General features: G+C 37.4%; 2 long non-coding RNA genes across 2 annotated transcripts; both read left to right on the top strand.

Moving 5' to 3' along the window:
• Window positions 1-7549: 7549 nt before the first annotated feature.
• LOC131022714 (uncharacterized) lies at window positions 7550-9953 on the top strand. Its single transcript, XR_009101397.1, has 3 exons — window positions 7550-7658; window positions 9069-9152; window positions 9754-9953. It is a non-coding gene; the product is annotated as an uncharacterized LOC131022714 (long non-coding RNA).
• An 8062-nt stretch (window positions 9954-18015) lies between these two features.
• LOC131022713 (uncharacterized) lies at window positions 18016-20421 on the top strand. The gene is made up of 3 exons (XR_009101396.1): window positions 18016-18124; window positions 19534-19617; window positions 20219-20421. It is a non-coding gene; the product is annotated as an uncharacterized LOC131022713 (long non-coding RNA).
• The last annotated feature ends 201 nt before the right edge of the window (window positions 20422-20622 follow it).

Below are 20622 nucleotides of genomic sequence, written 5' to 3'. Positions count from 1 at the left end.
TCGGATAGCAGCGTCTTTCTCAGCTCCAAAATGTCTTGTCTTTTTCTTAATGGGTTTGACTATTGGGTCCACATTGAGGTGATGTTCAGCTAGATCTCTATCAATTCCCTTTAAATCGGAAGTGCTGAATGCGAACACATCCCCATTCCTGCGCAGGCAGACGGTGATTTCTTTCTATAGAATAGATGCCACTCCTGCCCCAATCTTAGTTGTGTAGCCCTATTTGTCCGAAAAAAGCTCGATGAGTAGGCAGGCGTCACTTGTAGAGACCAAGGGTTATTTTTCGGCTCCTTCTCTTAGTTCCATGAGTTCTCTTCGTTCTGGTGCCTATGCCGTAACTGTTTTCTCCTTCCCTTTTCTTCGGTCATTTGGTTCTTCAGAGGTTCTTGCTCGCTTTTGCCTTGTGGTGTTTAATTCACCTCTAGTATTTTCCCTTTGTTGCGTTGCATGCTGAGTTAAAACTTGCACATGACATTGTTTGGAAATAGCTTGATCTCCCCATACCTCTCCAATCCTCCCTTCATCTACCGGGAACTTCATCTTAAGATAAAGTGTGGAAACGATCGCTTTGAAAATGTTTAAGGCCGGTCGCCCCAAGATAATGTTATATGAAGACTTTGGAGCATCAATGATTAGAAATCGGATCACCTTGGTTTTGTAATCACGTACTCGCCCAAGTGTAACTGGCAACTACACCATTCCTATTGGCGTTATTGACTCTCCCAAAAATCCGTAGAGTGGTGCATTTGTTGGTTCAATAGTGGCGTCTAATCCAATAGCTTTCCAGCAGTCCCAATATAAGATGTTCACCGCACTTCCAGAGTTGACAAAAACTCTGTGGACCAGGCAACCCGCCACCTCTGCTAAAAATACCGAGGCATCATCTTTGGGAAACATTAATGGCATGGCGTCTTCCGGCCCGAAAGATATGATGGGCTTGTTGGCTGCCTTGTCGATTGCCATTACTGTTCTGTTGTAATGCCCAGTTTTCACAGCCCTGGCAAGTTGATTCTTTGCTCGGTTTGACATGGGTGTCCCATTTTCCCCTATGATCATATGAATTTCTCTCCTGAAAGGTGGTCTCTGGGAGGCGTCTCGTCTTGGTTCCTCCTCGCGTCTATCATCTGCGCCATTTTTTCTTCTCTCATAATCTCTCCCCATTTCCCTGTCATCTCGTCTACGACCATTATTGTTGTCATTACGTTGCTCTATGTTCTCTTCTCCTAGAGGTCCTGCGACAAATCTGTCCAAGTGCCCCTTTCTTACTAAGATCTCTAGTTGATGTTTCAAGTGCCCACATTGCGCAGTAGAATGCCCATAAGCATTGTGGTATTCACATAGTAGGTTATTTTTCCCAGGCTTGGGATCACCACGCGTATAATCCCAAGGGGCCCGGAACTAATTTTCGTCTTTAACAAGGTGAAAGATTTCGTCTGCAGGTCTGTTCAACGGATGAAGCTTGCGCAAGCTATTCCCTCTCTCTTCGTGCCGATCGTCCTGCGCAGGTTTAGGTGAAGGAGACCTTGTCTCCACTGCCATGGATGGTATTCTTGGTGGTAGACCCTTGTACGGTGCCCTCTGCGAATGTTTATCATTGTGGTTCACCCCATCCTCGTTTTTCTTTGCTCGGTGTTTGTCAGCTTCGGCCCTTCTTGCGGCCTTAGCATTTTCCAATTGTAAGTACCCGGGCAGTATGGTCATGATATCATCAAACTCTTTTGGTGGTGTTATCTGATGTGTGTCGAAGAGAGGCCCTTGTTTCAGCCCCCGGACAAACGCATAGCATTTGATATGTGACTCTGCTTCCGGTGTATCCAGCGCAGCTATATTGAACTTAGCCACATACTCTTTTAATGTTTCATGTGGTTCATGTTTAATGTCTGTTGGGAACTTTATGAACTTTATGGAATATCTTAATGCTTGTTTTAATGATACCAAAATCCATAGGCTTTAATTGTAATAGACTAGAACTGTTTGAACTCAAGTGTTAGAGTTCGTTTCTAGTTTAGTTTGCGGTTCTGAAGACTGAAGACTGAAGGACTAAAGACTGAAGATACCAACTGAAGTATCAGTTGAAAAATCAGTTCGGAACTGATTACTTAATGCGTGCCACGTAGATTCATCGGACTGATACTAAAGTCAAATATCAGTTAAACATTCTTCCTCAGACTGAACCTCCAACGTTCAAAGGAAGCCACGTACTCCAAAAGTACAGCCGCATTAAATGCAGAGATATCAGGATCATCCTTCTCTGCAGAGGTCATTCCTATTTTGTGGCTACTTTATCAGAGACGTCACCTCCTGCTCTTCAACATAGCCGTTCTCACCAAACAAGGAACCTCGAAGATTGAAGCCTCAGCACAAATTCAAAAAGCTCTCCAACGGAAGAAATCTTGAAGACGTTCTCCGCCAACGGATCTATTCAAGACCTCTCCTATAAATAGCACTCGAGGATCACTTCAATCTTCACCGATTCAACGACATAAGCTGAAACTCTGCCAAAATTGTTTCTCAGCCAAAGCTTAACCTCTCCAAAGCTTAAATCGAAGAAGAGAATTCCAAAGCCAAAAATCAGTCACTGCTGATTACACACATTCTCTTAGACCTTAGGCAAACCTCTGTTCACCCAGAAGCCTAGGTCAAACTAGCTCCAAAGAACTTGTTCTTTGAAGTTTAGTTGGCAAGATTTCAAACCTCCATTCGAAAGATAGAATCGAGTGTTTGAGTGAAAAAGAGTTCAGGAAGGTACTCTGACTCCGTGAGATCCTAGTGCAAGGTCGTGCTAGGAGTGAGAAATCCAACGCGAGTGAAGTGTTGGTACTGAAGATTGGATCTTTAGTTGATTCGGTTGTGTGCACCCGTCTAAGCACACAGATAGGTTTGCAGTGCACCAGTTAAGCACTTGCAGAGTGGATTGTTGGTCTGATCAACCGACCGTGGATGTAGGAAGTGTTTTCCGAACCACGTAAAATTCTCTGTGTTATTTACAGCTTTCAGTTTTACTTTCATACTTGTGTTCTTACATTTGATAAACTGAATTCTGAGTAACTGCAAAGAGAAACCTAAGACTAACAACGTGCTCAACCGAAGCTATTACGAAACAAAGTTATTTCCGTTGCGTATGTTATCAGTCTGACTGATCTATCATCTGATAGTCAGGAAGACTTGTAACATCTCTGTCTTAGCAAACTCGACTGAAGCCTTAACGTGCATCAGTTAAGTTCCAGTGACTTAACTGATAACTCCTTACTGAAGAGTAGTTCAGTATCAGTCGTCAACCCTGTTTGGTCAAAACTCCATTCAGTTAACAGGTGTCTTAGTTTGCTTGTAAAGTTTCGTTTTGATCTCTATCTTGAGATCCCTCTGTTTTAGAGAAGAAAAATAGCCCATAGGTGTATTCCCCCCCCCCCCTCATACACCTATTCGAGACCCTCCGGACCTAACAATTGGTATCAGAGCAGGTTGTTCGCAAGAACATTCTGTTTCTGATTAGGTTCTAACTGAACTAGATCCTCTTGAGGGTAACTTTCTTTTATCAAAGTCGTCTCGAGATTTTTCTTGAGTTTGCATGTTCTGTATGTCTTTCTTTTGTACCCTATGTGTCTTCTCTTCTTCTTATCATGAACAGGATCAAGAAAGACTAGGGGTGGATCTAGAGGTGGCCATCCGAACCGGAACCGTGAACCGAAACCGGGAACCAGACCGAACCGCACGGTTCCGGAACCGGAACCGTTAGATACGGTTCCGAACCGGGAACCGAAACCGGTTCAATACGGTTCGGTTACGGTTCTATTTTTTGGAACCGTCGGTTCCCGGTTCCGAACCGGAACCGGAACCGTGGAATCGTGGAACCGCGAACCGCCGTACTTGAACCGTGAACCGTAAACCGCCGTATTGAACCGTGAACCGTACCAAAAAAAAATTGATCATAAATTATAGATAAAATAAAGCTTGTTTACAACTAAAAAACTTAGTGCATGTCAATTGTACGAAAAATAATTTACTATTAAAGAGCTTGGTGATTGCGAATTATTATGATTCATTAATATCTGAAGATATTGTAAGATAAAAGATCATCAAAAAGAAAAAAAAATATACTATAATTTTTTGGCTTGAATTATTGTTTTGTCTTAAATTGGAAAATTTAAGACTAAATACATGACCAAACCAATTATTTGTGCTAAATTAATCATTAATTAAATTGGGATACTTCACACAAAAAAAATATGATTAGTTGTGAGTTTCCCTTAAAAATAAAGTAATTCAGAGTCAAATTTATTCTTGGTGTTAAAATAAACATATTTATCAGAACGATTCGCAACTTAACCTCCTTTTTATTGTAAATTAAGAGGTAAAATTTAATTTATATTTACCTCGTTCCAATTTAATAAGCCACAAGGTTTGGACACAAATATTAAGAAATGAATAATTTATAATAAAATTTAAGAGGTAAAAATTAATTTATATTTTCCTCGTTCCAATTTAATAAGCCACAAGGTTTGGACACAAATATTAAGAAATGAATAATTTATAATAAAATAAGAGAAATAAGGTAATTTTTTTGTGGATATATTTGTCTAAAAAGTAGGCGAGATAAATAAAGAAGAGATAATTATTTGTGAGGTAAAATGACATTTGATGTAAATAATAAGTTATGTATAGGATATTTATTATGTATTGACTTTTTATTTTAGGAAGTCACCTATTGAATTAGGGTACATGGAGTATCTTTTTTTATGTTAATAATGTCTAATTTATTTTTACTATTTTAAATTGATAATTTTAATAGTGTACTCCAAAAATAATGGTAAAACTATAAGAATGATTATTTCTTAATATAGATATATATATTTTTATCTTAATGCCTATTTTGTTTACTATTTAAAGTTTAAACCACTAATATGAGTCTGAAACGTAGTGGCCGTGTGTATAGGTCCACTATTTAAATAGTGTTTGATTTACTATTTAAACCACTAATATTTAGGTCCACTAATATGTATAGGTGCATGCAGTGCCTCCAAAGTCTTGAGAAGTGTGCCTTATCATGGATAGCTTTGCAGGCCTAGGGGGGCGTCTGCTACTCTGCAGTGAATTTGAATTTCAAATTCAAAAACATAATTCACCTCAACATCTTCCTATAAATACACCCTTAATTCCCTTCATTTTTCTCACACCAATTATCATCTCTTCACTCTTTCTCTGCAATTCTCTCTACAAAAACTCTCTCTATATTACTTTCTTGCTCTCTATATTACTCTCTGCATTCTCTTTCTCTCTATATTACTCACTTGCTCTCTACAAATAATCTATTTACTACTCTCTCTGCACTCTCTCTACTACTCTTCTTCTTTCTTTCATTTATCATCCTCACTACAAAAATGGCTGCTTCCGGTTCCGGCTCTGGTCGTAGTGGTGGCAAGGGAAAAACACCCGTTGACTACACTGCTACCATTGGAAATAAACCACGTGCCCCTCGTCGTCAACGTGGGGTTGTTATTCGAGATCTCGACGAAGCAACCTATCTTGGAGTGAGAATCCTACTTCTCAATTCCAAAGGGTGCCCAATCGCCGTGAACGAGAAGAGGAACAAATGCGTGCCGATGCGGAAATGGCGGAGCGCCTTGCCCAACAACAATCCGATGAAGAAATTCCATCCACATACCAAACTGAACAAGCCGATGCCGAAGCCATCGATTTGGAGGACGAGATGGACGAGATGGGACCACTCCTACCTAAACGATCGACAACGAGCAAGAAAGAACGAGCTCCGCGGTCCAACGTCTTCACGGTGTACTTCAAAAAAATACAAGTGAAAGACCCCGAAACCGGCAAAACTGTCACGAAGGCCGTGTGCAACCTTTGTTAAAAAATCTTATGTTTTCAACGCGGGGAATGGTTATGGCACCTACAACAAGCATATCAAAAGTGTGCATCCTCCCACCAAAGGCAAAGGTAAACAAACGCAACTCACCTCTACCCTCGGCGAGCAAGGTACGCCCGAAATCTCTCTTTATAAGTTTAACGATATTGTTGCTAGGGAAGTTATGGCTAGATTTGTTAGTACCGAATCTCTTGCTTTTCGATTTGCCGATAGCATGAATTTTGAAAATGTCATGAAACAAGCATATAATCCATTAGCTAAGAATCCCACGTACAACTATGACTAGAACCATAGTTAAATTAGCTAGACGATATAAAATTCAATTGCGTAATGTTTTGACTACTTTACCACATAGAGTTTCTGTGTGCTCCGATATTTGGACATGTGCATTTCAACATAATTCTTATATGGGTATGACTGTTCATTGGATCGATTTGCAATGGAATTTGAACAAACATGTTATTGCTTTCAAAAAATTCAATTGTGCTCATACTGCCGAAAATATTGCTCTTATTATCTTGAAAATTTTGCAACAATTCAAGATTACTGAAAAAATCTTTTCAATTGGTTTTGACAATGCAAGCGCAAATTGTAATGACCCGACTTTTTATTAAGGATTATATACTTTTAAATTACTGATTTAAGGATTGATTATGGTAATTAGGGATCAGCATCCATTAATAAAATACGAACTTATATGAATTTGATAATTTATATATGTGATGATTTATTTTTTTTATTTTCAATAGATGATGCACTCAAAATATATTCTGAGTCCATTAATTTATTGTGGAGAATTTAACACTGAAGTGTTAAATATGAATCTTTTATCGATTGTTTACTTAAAGCCCATGAGTAATTTAATTTATGTTAGAGGCAAGCTCGTTGTCTTATGCATTACATAGACAAATCTGCTATGCTGTAGTACCTCAATGAAGGTTCTCTAGTTTTATAAATTCAATATGAGAGGTTTGCCACATATTTGGTCATGGGAGAAGCCCACAGCTTCTCAGAAAGGAATCAGCTATCATATTCTAGTGAATGCTCTTAAGTTCCTGATGGTTCTGTTCTTGTGGGATTTTATCAAGCACTGTGCAAGGATTTGTGAAAAGTGAGAGATTTGGTGGATGTCTACTTATCATCTTATGTAGAGGAGCATCTTACGTGATAACTTAAGATCTTTCGCCAATTTAAAATCCTAACATTTTGAGGCTTGAACTTTTTGCTATAATTGTTTAATCAAGATCTCTCTAGTTTGTATTGCCAATCATAAGAGGGGGAGTATGTGACGGATACCTACTGTTTTGTGATGGATGTCATTACCATACTGTGGAATACTCTGGGGCGAGATATTTGTCGTATCTCAGTTCATGGAATCTTGCAAAGGTGGCTTCCTTCGCTGAACTTGAGAACTGGAGCTCTCACCTTTGTATGGCACTGGCATGGTGTGCGTCAAATCTTCATCCCCATATTGACAAATTTACATTTCACAATTTTCTTCACCTACTACTTCACAATTTTCTTCACCAATACGTTCACAATTTTCTTCACCTACTACTTCACAATTTTCTTCACCTCTGAAGTCAATCTCCAAATAGAATTTTGCTTCTTTAAAACCTATTCCACTATCTCAACTCACCCATTCCCATCTCTGCAGCAAGTTTTATTAAGTAATAGAGTGAAGATTATTCATCTCATTCAATTCTTCTTCACAATTGGCTTCTAATCTATGCCATATATAAAATCTGCAGAGACTAATACCATACACCTATTCAAGGTATTCCCTTTTTATTCAATATCAGAGAACCACCAAGTGAATGATCCAAAAGAAAAGTTTACACGTATTAACATATGAACTGTAATTCCATAGAGTTTTATTTGCAAGAAAAGATATTTAGATCCCCTGCGTGTCGCCGGGCTGTTTCTTCGCCGACCGGCCACTAGGCTCTGAACCGAGAACGTGTACTCGTTCCTCCATCTTCAGGCTACCAAACCCAACAATCGAAAGGCCGAAACCTTCTCTATATTTTCCCGACCAAAGGCCACAATATCCTTCGGAGGCCAACGTCGAATTCCCGACTTAGCCACCGGCCAACTTACGGCCTTCGTTTCTCACTATCCTTACGACGAAAAAGGATCGAGAAACCACCGTTGTGTAGCCTGATCTACCTCGCACGAGGGAGACTAAGTCGTAGACCTTCGCGGCTAAACACCATAGCGGAACGACGACCAGAAAAACCCCCGGCGAACAACTTCCATTAGTGCTCACTTGGACAAGGGTAAGTTGACGCCCTTATTTCGATGCATTCCCATTTCTATTATATTATGGGAAATTTCTGGGGTATAGATGGGAGTGTGGTGAATATTTGTACAAAGTTTCATGTTATTTGAACTTCGTTTACTACCATTTTAAAATTTGAGAAGTCTACTGCCCGTATCTGTTGAAACTGTCGTGAGGCAGATGATTAAGTTAACTATTTCAGTAACCATATGTTGATATTTAGCTCTCAAATTTTTATGGTATAAATTTATATGCGTTATCTATCTGCATATAAAATTTGAGGTCATTCCGGAAACGTTTGCTATTTTTCAAAGATCTGGACTTTCAGTTGGCAGAAACTGCCGAATCTGGTAGGCGATGGGAAAATCGCTATATCTCTTAAACTACTTGGAGTTTTTCAACATACTTTTTTTTCAATTAAACTAGACTCAAAGAGGTTTCTATTGATATAAAATTCGACTCCATACGAGTTCGGAGTAAAAGCAGTTTATTAGTTGAAGTTGAATCTATACAGTTTTGTTGAGATGGAAATGATTCAAAATAATTCCTATTAAGGATTTTAAAGTTTTATTGTTGATAAAATATCACTTTTAGTTTATAAATGAGCTATTGATGTGTATGTATATATATTGGAGATTGGCATTATTAAATGGGGAAAAGGAAAACGTTTTATGTTTATAGAATTATTCTTTATTTATAATAGATAAATAAATGAATAAAATGGAATTTCCTACATCCTCAAAGGTACATGAAGTATTTTGATAAAGGAAGAACGATTGTATATGAGTTAGATATAGTCGTTTAAGGAAATATGGGTAGTTAGAGAAATGAGTGAATAGTGATTCACTGCATTTGTTGTTATCTTTTCTATTATTCACTCGAACACATGTTTTCGTGTTATCAAAGGTTCAAATAAACAAAAGCGTCTGAGTAACCTATCGCGCTAAGGAAAGAGAATCGTTGTCTTAAGTAGCAAAACACTGCAATCAGGTGGGCATTACTTTTACTATACGTATATAGAGATCCCCTGCGTGTCGTAGGCCTCTTATACGAATGAATGCATGAGATGGTTTAACTGTTAATTTCAGTTTTATATATCTATCAAATGAGTTTAATGTTACATTTGAGCAAGTTATTTCGTTACAAAATATTTGAGTTAAAGTTATTTCAAGTATTGTCTTGCCATAAAATGTTTAAATTTTAGTATGATATCTATCTGCTTTGGCTTTGCCAATGATGCAATCGAATTCGGGTCCTGAGCAGTTGATAGCTATCCTGCCAGGGCTAGTGTACACCAGTGACCGTGAGTCATCTAGCGGGTTGGCCGGTCAAGTGACCGTGAGAGGTGGCCACCTCTCCGGCACACAGTTCCAGATATGATAGATTACAAGAGAACTTAGTCTGCAGACGAACTTTAAGAATCACAAATGAACTTAGTAAGCTTGGGCCTTTTTAGCGAAAAACTCCCTTGCTGTACTGTTTATGATGGCATGACAATTTACAATTTTGAAGCATGTATTTTTATACCTAGGCATACGTGCCCACTGAGTGCTTTTGTACTCAGCCCTGCATATGTTTTCTAAATGTGCAGGTTGAGCTGATGTGATGATGGTGCTGCAATGAGCGGAGTCTCCAGGGTTGTTAATAAATAGTTAACCTGTCTAGAATATGTCTTCATACATATGTCTAGCTACTTTCCGCTGCAAGATGTTGTTGATGTTATAGTATGTTATGTCATACTTTGAGTCTTAAGAGAATGGTTTCATATGATGTATAACTTGATTAATGATATTAATTAAGTTTTATGTTGTCCTTCATAGACTATTTTCAATTGAGTATTCATGAATAAAAATGACGAGTTTTATTAAGATGAGTAAGTTTTACGGCTATAAATGACGCCCCTTTTCTTCCCCTTCTTCTTTAACCCCATCCCTAGTCGTAGATCACTCGGCTTAACTATTCTTAGTTAGGGCGGGCTGTGACAAAGTGGTATCAGAGCGAAGGAAAGCTCTGAATTAGAAGTCTTGAGTTTAGTCTAGAATGAGTCGCTAGACTAATAGTTATTAACAACCGTGAGCTCAGCGCACCATCACACCAGGCTCAACGAGGTATGTAAAATTTCAAAGTTTATTTGACGTTAAATTTTGAAGAGCATGATGTTGAGGTTATATGATGAGTTATGATGTTACACTTTAAAGGTGCATAGTTTGAGTTTGAGGATGACAACATGATTAATAATGAGTTATTATGTTGTAAGAGCATATGTTGATGTTACATGATGAATCATGAGAGCGTTTATATCATATGATGTTATATGATTGAGGATGCATAATTATGAGTTATGATGTGATGTATTTGAGATGTTTTGTGATGAGAATTGTTTGAGCAGTTGTGATAAGTCACGATGATTTAGATGAAGGAATCTAATGTCATTGTTAAGAGAGATTTTTTTTTTTACTAAGTAGAAGGATGAAATGAGAACTTAGAGCTAAAGCTTGAGAGAATTAGCAATTGCTTTAAGTACTTGTTGGTTTGAGTTATGAGTTTGAGTTATGAGCTTGAGTATAATAGCATGATTAATGATGAGTTATTAGCATGCTGCAATGAGATATTGTACGATATGTTGAGTTATTTTGTGACGCGAGTTTTGCTCACGCAACCTTAATGGTACTTGAGGAGGTATCATGAGCCATAGTCTTTGGAGATGGCTTTGAGAGAGAATTGTTGAGTTGTCTTACTGAGTCACGATGATTTAGATTAAGGGATCTAATATCATTGTTTAGAGAGATTCCCTACTAAGTAAAGACGGGACGAGATGAGAATTTAGATGTTTTGAGCTTGAGTTTTAAGATAACAGTACTACTTAATAGGAGTTTTGCTAAGTTATGTTTTGTTTATTTTTATTGCTGGAGCCAAGTAGAGTTAGTTCCTAGAGTCACCTTTAAGTTCTCCTTATAGGTTGGCCAGGACTGTTGGCACTGCACGAAAGTGGACTGTTGTGAGATCGAACTCAGGAAAGATCGGATACGAGGACGAGGCGTACAGTATGTGGTACAGAGATACCCTAGCAGATTTTCAAACACATGTTCATAGACTATGAAAGGATGAAAGCCTTATGGTTGTTACTAGACTGGATGGCATCGTGCACCTAGTCCCCGTGCTACCAATCGAGTGGTAGGATTGAGCAAGGAAGAAAGCCACTCAATATGATGGGACATGTCGTCTTGAGCATTGGATCCACAGGAGATGGGATTTGTTACAGATACCCAGATTTTCTATGCGGATCTACTGACCGGATGCTTGTTTTCTACCAGGGACTCTAGAAGAATGTAGTAGATATCGAGTCGATCCTTGAGTATCAGTTACCAAAGATGATAAAATGATAAACGATAATGAGGATGAGAAGTAGCCGAGGAGGGCTAGAGTTGATGAGGATGAGAAGAGAAGTCGATGTAGGCTAGAGCTAAGGATGATCTTGAGAGTATGCGCGGTACACCCTCGTTTTTGATTAGTTGCAATTACATTGCGATGTATATAACTTACTTAGGAGATACTGGTACTTGAGATTTTGACATGATGATAGATAAGCATGCGAATTTAGTACCCTACTGATGTTAAATAGATGGATGTTCCTAGTGTGCTAAAGTAGCAACCAGATGAGTTAACTGGTAGCAATTACCGTAGGAGGTCCAGACCGAGACATAGTACTATTAATGGTGTCGATTTAGAAGGGACATTACGATAGATACTATGGTTTTTGTAGGGTTTAAATAACCCCTTTATGTAAGCCCTCTAAAAAGAGGCATGCTACTGATGGATATATTAGGTTGACCAGAGTGGTCTTTTTGTTAGCATTTCGTGAGTGCTTATTGCCTTACAGATGAATGTTAAGGTGACCGTGAGGGTTTCCTTAAAGTTGAGTTAGTAAATTGAACTTGAGTTTTGAGGATGCTTAGAGCGTTGGTCGAGTTGAGTTTTCCTTTTGTGATTTCAAAAATGCCTCAAAGATGTCATCAAGAGTGTGATGTGAAGGATAGACGGGATAATACTCCGCCACCACCACCGCAACATGAGAGGAGAGTCGAAAAATATTGAACTTTCGAAACAAGAGTCTAGAACATAGGACCCTGAGTTTAAGCTTTTAGCTTGCTGGTGTGAACTTAAGTTTTGTTATGTATAGTATGATGAGAATTTAGAAGACCCAGAATTACCAAGTTCGGGATGATGTTTCCCGTGTAACTGGGAAGTGATTATGTTGGACCTGGCCAGTCCACATGATCCAAATCTCAGTAGACGTCTTTTGGGTTTATAAACCCCTGTATTTCAACTTCAGTTTAAAAAAAAAAAAAAAAAAAATCAGATGGGTTCTCACTCTAGGTCATTTTGTTCGACTTGGTAGTTACTCCTTTCTACCCTCTGGTTATTTATTTGAGTCTCTTGAACAAATTTTCTGCAGCACTTTATATCATTCGAGATTTGAGCCTTTGCAACTTTTGAGTTGTTCTAGTAGATTCTTTTAAGGTATACGACTAAGAAGTGTTAGTATATTGACTTAGTAAGTCACCCAAACTATAGCATGGTTAATTGACTTTCAGTTGTGTCTAAATTAGTTGAGATTAGTATTTCTCCTCTGATTATTATCGACCACTCCTTTTGTTAACAATTTATAGTACAAACCGTAAGGTTGAGAATAAGGACTTGAGTTATTTTGTCTATGCTGATTTCACGATGGAATCATGGAAAAAGTGTTACACATGTGATATGAGAAAAGGAATGTATTGATGATCGTTTTTTTTTTTTAAATAGAATGTCTGGTAGATGAGAAGCTAGAAATGAGGTGGGGACAGAAATGAACCATCACGAAAGATGGATGAACTTTTTCTCGAGTAAAGATTGTTTTATCAATGAAACTAAGAATCCAGTTGAGGGTAAACTCTAGATTAAGACGATGAAGAGAATCTTTGATTTTCTTTGTACCGCACCAGAACGACTTCATATGTTGCATTCCAGTTGACTAGATCTACAGATTTTGGTGGGAGGCCAAAAGAAAAGCAATGACTCAAGAATGTTAGCAAACTTGTCTTAGTAAGACTATAAGACGGACACATATTACATATTTTTTTTTTATATCTGCGATAAGTGGAAAGAAACGAAAATGTTCAACCTCAAGCAAAACAAGATGTCTATGACCAAGTACGACCAGATTTGCTGCGACATATCCGTTATGCCCCACAATAGGTGGACATCGATGAATAGATGCTGAAGAAGTTTCGACCTGGCCTAAAGTATGAGATAAGAATGGCATTCGCCAACCACGGTGAGTTTACGTACTTTGAATTGCTCAACAAAACTCTAGACGCCAAGGTAGTTATGCTCGGGGATCAACCGACACAAATTCAAACTGAACAAAGTGGTCAAGACATGAAAAAAAAAAAAAAAAAAAAAAAAAAAAAAAAAAAAAAAAACTTTTCACCCGTAGAAGGGACAACGGTAGTAACGCGTAGTTATATGAACCTGTAATTGAATGTAAGATCACTTAAGGTGGTAGCGAATAACTTGATGTTATACCAATATGGAACGTAGATGTAACCCTAGGAATGGACTGGTTAGCTGAGAATTATATGCTACGATTTATGCATTAAATGAGAAATCTCCTTCAAACCTTCAAGAATAGACGCATTAAGTTTTCAAGAGATAAGTATAAGGAGAGAATATCAGTTATTTCATACATACAAGCCATGAAGGTGATAAATAAGAAACATTACCAAGTTTTCCTTGTATACCTAAACGGATGAGCTAGCACAGAAAGGACAGTTGAGGACGTAGAAGTTATACGTGAATTTCATTATGATTATCCGGAGAACTTACCAAGACTGCCACCCAATAGATAAGTAGAATTTACCATCGACCTAGTACCAGGATCGACACGTGTATCAAAAGCATCGAACAAGATTACTCCAAGGGAGTTGGAGAACCTAGAGATCCAATTGCAGAAAACGACTAGACCTAAGTTTAATCATGTCTAGTGCATTCCCATCAGGAGCGCATATTTTGTATGTTATGAAGAAGTATGGTACTTTAAAAAGTCGCACAGACAATAGAGCGTGGAACAAATTAATACTCAAGAATAAATATCCTTTAGTGAGGGTAGATGAATTGTTTGACCAACTCAAAGGTGCAAATGTGTTTTCCAAGATCGATTGAGGATCGGATGTCATCACCCAAGACAACTTTTAGAACGGGTTATGACCACTACAAGTTTGTAGTTGTGCCATTCAGGCTAACAAATGCCCAGATATATTCATGGGCATCATTGATAGAGTATTCTACCTTCACCTGGATAAGTTCGTCTTAGTGACTCCAAGAATGAAGATGAACATAAGGAACATTTAGGGACCATGTACAAAAGTACTATTGGGTGAACGAATTTATGCCAAATCAGTAGGTGTGAGTTTTGCTCAAGAAAGTGGCATTTTCTGGAACATATTGAATGATTTGAGTTTATATATGTGTTTATATTTATTAAATATTGCACGTATAATTTACTTAGATTAATTTAAACACCAAGGTTCAGATTTGATGAAGGCCGTGAGTCATAAGGCCAGAGACGAGCGATGCTCGATTTTAATTGAGTTATTTTGAGCATGCCAATGTGTTTAGTTAAAAATATTTGTATTTAAATTTTTGGAATTTATTTCCATTAAATACAAATTTTCTAACTATTCGATGATTTATTAAGTTGAGATATGTGGAGTATGTGAAGTCATGTAAGTGAACTAGCAGTGCATATGAGTTAATGCTATGTTAGTAAGACTATATGAATTATTTGAGTATTTATGAGATGAGCATGATTAGTAAGTTATTGAGCTTTTTGAATTACATGAGAAACGCATATAAAATGGCTAAGTATGAGAAATTAGCATGGATTAGATTTATTAGTTTAAATGAGGTAAATAAATTAGAGAAGCATGTTAATTAATTATAGTTGGAATTTAGTATTTAATTACAAAGTCCGAGATTTAATCGAGAACTATGAGCATGATAAATTGTTAAGATATAAATTATTATTTGAGTTTGATATCGATTATGTGTCTAAATGGAGTGAGTGTGAGAGTTATGAATAACGCACATAAATGTTGGTATCTGACACTCGAACAATTGGTGTCGAGTATAAATGATAGTTTACTGATAAAGAGTTTTGATGATTTTGAATTGTAGTGCTAGAAATTCTAAAACCTGATAAGGAATTTGTAGTAGCTGATGAGACAAAGAGGATGGGTTGAACCCGAAAAAGATTATGATTTTGGTATTAACCATCACATGGACAAGACCAATGTAGTAGATGATACAGTGAGCCGGAAGGCCTCGTCTAAGATGTGATAAGATGATGATAGAAGTGATTAAACCACCCAGCTTGAGGAAAATTGTGGTAGGAGCACGAAGGAAGGATGAGAAGTTAAGAGTAAGAATAAGGATAAGAAGTTTCAAGAATTACCACGAGGAATCAAATAATGCTATCTTCTTTGAAGGGAAGATATGCATCTCCATGACAATGAACTTAAGAATAAGATAAAGCCACGACACCCTTATACTATCACCAGGAAGTACTAAGATGTATTAAGATCTAGAAAAAAATTCTAGTTAGGAGGAATGAAACGAGATGTAACCTCATTTGTTGAAATATGTCTTGCGTGCTAGCAAGTGAAGGTTTTATAACATATCATATTGTTACTTTGAGTATTTGAGCTCATAAAGTCTAGCTTAAAATCGTGTTTGGGACAAACCGAACCCTTAACGAACTAATGGATTTGTCGAGATTGATTTTTCGAATCCTTAAGACTTAAGCAAAGGTTGTCACGAAAGGGGGGTAGTCAATGCCCACATGACTCGAGATTCCTTCAATGAATGAATAAAAGTTTATAACGGCATTTTAAGCTAACTGCTTACATGCTCGAAATGGTGGGTCTCCTTACAAACTGTTTAAGTTGCTTTAGGAATACTTTAGAGATATTAGTCGTTATAGTTCCGCTTAAATGACATAGAAATTACTAATAAGGTATGTTAAGGACGACTGAGCTAAACCGGGGTGAAAGCTGAGAACATGTTTTTGCCACTCATTGTGAGAGATATAATACCAGTTATCAATCGACTATCGATAGGTTGGCAAATGAGGCGTTACACGTGAGAAAATATAGATCACCACTTTGTTGGGATGAAATGACTAGATGATTGAAACCATCCGTCAAAATTTGATAGTGAATAAAATAGGGGCCATGATTGACAGAGTCATATGTTGACAAATGACAAATTGACCTATGATGTGAAAGTGGAGAGATAATTTCCATAAAAGTTTCTCCATCAAGAGAAATCATTGGACTCAATGTGAAGGGTAAACCTAAACCCCGTTTTATAGGCTCATACGAGATTGTAGAAAGGATAGGCCCAATAACTTACTGTTTGGCGTTAGCGCTAAGCTTTGAGAATGTGCGTAATGTATCCCATGTGTCGCAATTAGAGAAAAATGTTTACGATTCAAAACATATGATCCATAAGAACAACATTGTTATTAGTCAATATTTGAGTCACGAAGGAAGATCCAAATCTATCTTAGATCGGGAAGTTCAGGTACTAAGGACTAAGTCGATACCGATAGTAAGGGACCTATGAATATATCATGGTCAAGAATAGACTACGGTCTAACAAGAAAGTGAAGTACTCAGAGTTGTTTTCTGCGGTACAAATTTCGGGACGAAATTTCTTTTAAGGGGGATAGTATGTAATGACCCGACTTTTTATTAAGGATTATATACTTTTAAATTACTGATTTAAGGATTGATTATGGTAATTAGGGATCAGCATCCATTAATAAAATACGAACTTATATGAATTTGATAATTTATATATGTGATGATTTATTTTTTTTATTTTCAATAGATGATGCACTCAAAATATATTCTGAGTCCATTAATTTATTGTGGAGAATTTAACACTGAAGTGTTAAATATGAATCTTTTATCGATTGTTTACTTAAAGCCCATGAGTAATTTAATTTATGTTAGAGGCAAGCTCGTTGTCTTATGCATTACATAGACAAATCTGCTATGCTGTAGTACCTCAATGAAGGTTCTCTAGTTTTATAAATTCAATATGAGAGGTTTGCCACATATTTGGTCATGGGAGAAGCCCACAGCTTCTCAGAAAGGAATCAGCTATCATATTCTAGTGAATGCTCTTAAGTTCCTGATGGTTCTGTTCTTGTGGGATTTTATCAAGCACTGTGCAAGGATTTGTGAAAAGTGAGAGATTTGGTGGATGTCTACTTATCATCTTATGTAGAGGAGCATCTTACGTGATAACTTAAGATCTTTCGCCAATTTAAAATCCTAACATTTTGAGGCTTGAACTTTTTGCTATAATTGTTTAATCAAGATCTCTCTAGTTTGTATTGCCAATCATAAGAGGGGGAGTATGTGACGGATACCTACTGTTTTGTGATGGATGTCATTACCATACTGTGGAATACTCTGGGGCGAGATATTTGTCGTATCTCAGTTCATGGAATCTTGCAAAGGTGGCTTCCTTCGCTGAACTTGAGAACTGGAGCTCTCACCTTTGTATGGCACTGGCATGGTGTGCGTCAAATCTTCATCCCCATATTGACAAATTTACATTTCACAATTTTCTTCACCTACTACTTCACAATTTTCTTCACCAATACGTTCACAATTTTCTTCACCTACTACTTCACAATTTTCTTCACCTCTGAAGTCAATCTCCAAATAGAATTTTGCTTCTTTAAAACCTATTCCACTATCTCAACTCACCCATTCCCATCTCTGCAGCAAGTTTTATTAAGTAATAGAGTGAAGATTATTCATCTCATTCAATTCTTCTTCACAATTGGCTTCTAATCTATGCCATATATAAAATCTGCAGAGACTAATACCATACACCTATTCAAGGTATTCCCTTTTTATTCAATATCAGAGAACCACCAAGTGAATGATCCAAAAGAAAAGTTTACACGTATTAACATATGAACTGTAATTCCATAGAGTTTTATTTGCAAGAAAAGATATTTAGATCCCCTGCGTGTCGCCGGGCTGTTTCTTCGCCGACCGGCCACTAGGCTCTGAACCGAGAACGTGTACTCGTTCCTCCATCTTCAGGCTACCAAACCCAACAATCGAAAGGCCGAAACCTTCTCTATATTTTCCCGACCAAAGGCCACAATATCCTTCGGAGGCCAACGTCGAATTCCCGACTTAGCCACCGGCCAACTTACGGCCTTCGTTTCTCACTATCCTTACGACGAAAAAGGATCGAGAAACCACCGTTGTGTAGCCTGATCTACCTCGCACGAGGGAGACTAAGTCGTAGACCTTCGCGGCTAAACACCATAGCGGAACGACGACCAGAAAAACCCCCGGCGAACAACTTCCATTAGTGCTCACTTGGACAAGGGTAAGTTGACGCCCTTATTTCGATGCATTCCCATTTCTATTATATTATGGGAAATTTCTGGGGTATAGATGGGAGTGTGGTGAATATTTGTACAAAGTTTCATGTTATTTGAACTTCGTTTACTACCATTTTAAAATTTGAGAAGTCTACTGCCCGTATCTGTTGAAACTGTCGTGAGGCAGATGATTAAGTTAACTATTTCAGTAACCATATGTTGATATTTAGCTCTCAAATTTTTATGGTATAAATTTATATGCGTTATCTATCTGCATATAAAATTTGAGGTCATTCCGGAAACGTTTGCTATTTTTCAAAGATCTGGACTTTCAGTTGGCAGAAACTGCCGAATCTGGTAGGCGATGGTAAAATCGCTATATCTCTTAAACTACTTGGAGTTTTTCAACATACTTTTTTTCAATTAAACTAGACTCAAAGAGGTTTCTATTGATATAAAATTCGACTCCATACGAGTTCGGAGTAAAAGCAGTTTATTAGTTGAAGTTGAATCTATACAGTTTTGTTGAGATGGAAATGATTCAAAATAATTCCTATTAAGGATTTTAAAGTTTTATTGTTGATAAAATATCACTTTTAGTTTATAAATGAGCTATTGATGTGTATGTATATATATTGGAGATTGGCATTATTAAATGGGGAAAAGGAAAACGTTTTATGTTTATAGAATTATTCTTTATTTATAATAGATAAATAAATGAATAAAATGGAATTTCCTACATCCTCAAAGGTACATGAAGTATTTTGATAAAGGAAGAACGATTGTATATGAGTTAGATATAGTCGTTTAAGGAAATATGGGTAGTTAGAGAAATGAGTGAATAGTGATTCACTGCATTTGTTGTTATCTTTTCTATTATTCACTCGAACACATGTTTTCGTGTTATCAAAGGTTCAAATAAACAAAAGCGTCTGAGTAACCTATCGCGCTAAGGAAAGAGAATCGTTGTCTTAAGTAGCAAAACACTGCAATCAGGTGGGCATTACTTTTACTATACGTATATAGAGATCCCCTGCGTGTCGTAGGCCTCTTATACGAATGAATGCATGAGATGGTTTAACTGTTAATTTCAGTTTTATATATCTATCAAATGAGTTTAATGTTACATTTGAGCAAGTTATTTCGTTACAAAATATTTGAGTTAAAGTTATTTCAAGTATTGTCTTGCCATAAAATGTTTAAATTTTAGTATGATATCTATCTGCTTTGGCTTTGCCAATGATGCAATCGAATTCGGGTCCTGAGCAGTTGATAGCTATCCTGCCAGGGCTAGTGTACACCAGTGACCGTGAGTCATCTAGCGGGTTGGCCGGTCAAGTGACCGTGAGAGGTGGCCACCTCTCCGGCACACAGTTCCAGATATGATAGATTACAAGAGAACTTAGTCTGCAGACGAACTTTAAGAATCACAAATGAACTTAGTAAGCTTGGGCCTTTTTAGCGAAAAACTCCCTTGCTGTACTGTTTATGATGGCATGACAATTTACAATTTTGAAGCATGTATTTTTATACCTAGGCATACGTGCCCACTGAGTGCTTTTGTACTCAGCCCTGCATATGTTTTCTAAATGTGCAGGTTGAGCTGATGTGATGATGGTGCTGCAATGAGCGGAGTCTCCAGGGTTGTTAATAAATAGTTAACCTGTCTAGAATATGTCTTCATACATATGTCTAGCTACTTTCCGCTGCAAGATGTTGTTGATGTTATAGTATGTTATGTCATACTTTGAGTCTTAAGAGAATGGTTTCATATGATGTATAACTTGATTAATGATATTAATTAAGTTTTATGCCGTCCTTCATAGACTATTTTCAATTGAGTATTCATGAATAAAAATGACGAGTTTTATTAAGATGAGTAAGTTTTACGGCTATAAATGACGCCCCTTTTCTTCCCCTTCTTCTTTAACCCCATCCCTAGTCGTATATCACTCGGCTTAACTATTCTTAGTTAGGGCGGGCTGTGACACAAATACCGCT

This window comes from Salvia miltiorrhiza, chromosome 4 (genome assembly GCF_028751815.1).
Source record: "Salvia miltiorrhiza cultivar Shanhuang (shh) chromosome 4, IMPLAD_Smil_shh, whole genome shotgun sequence".
Classification (NCBI taxonomy): domain Eukaryota; kingdom Viridiplantae; phylum Streptophyta; class Magnoliopsida; order Lamiales; family Lamiaceae; genus Salvia; species Salvia miltiorrhiza.
The sequence above is the reverse complement of the archived record's forward strand: the minus strand, read 5'-3'. Positions and strand labels throughout refer to the sequence as shown.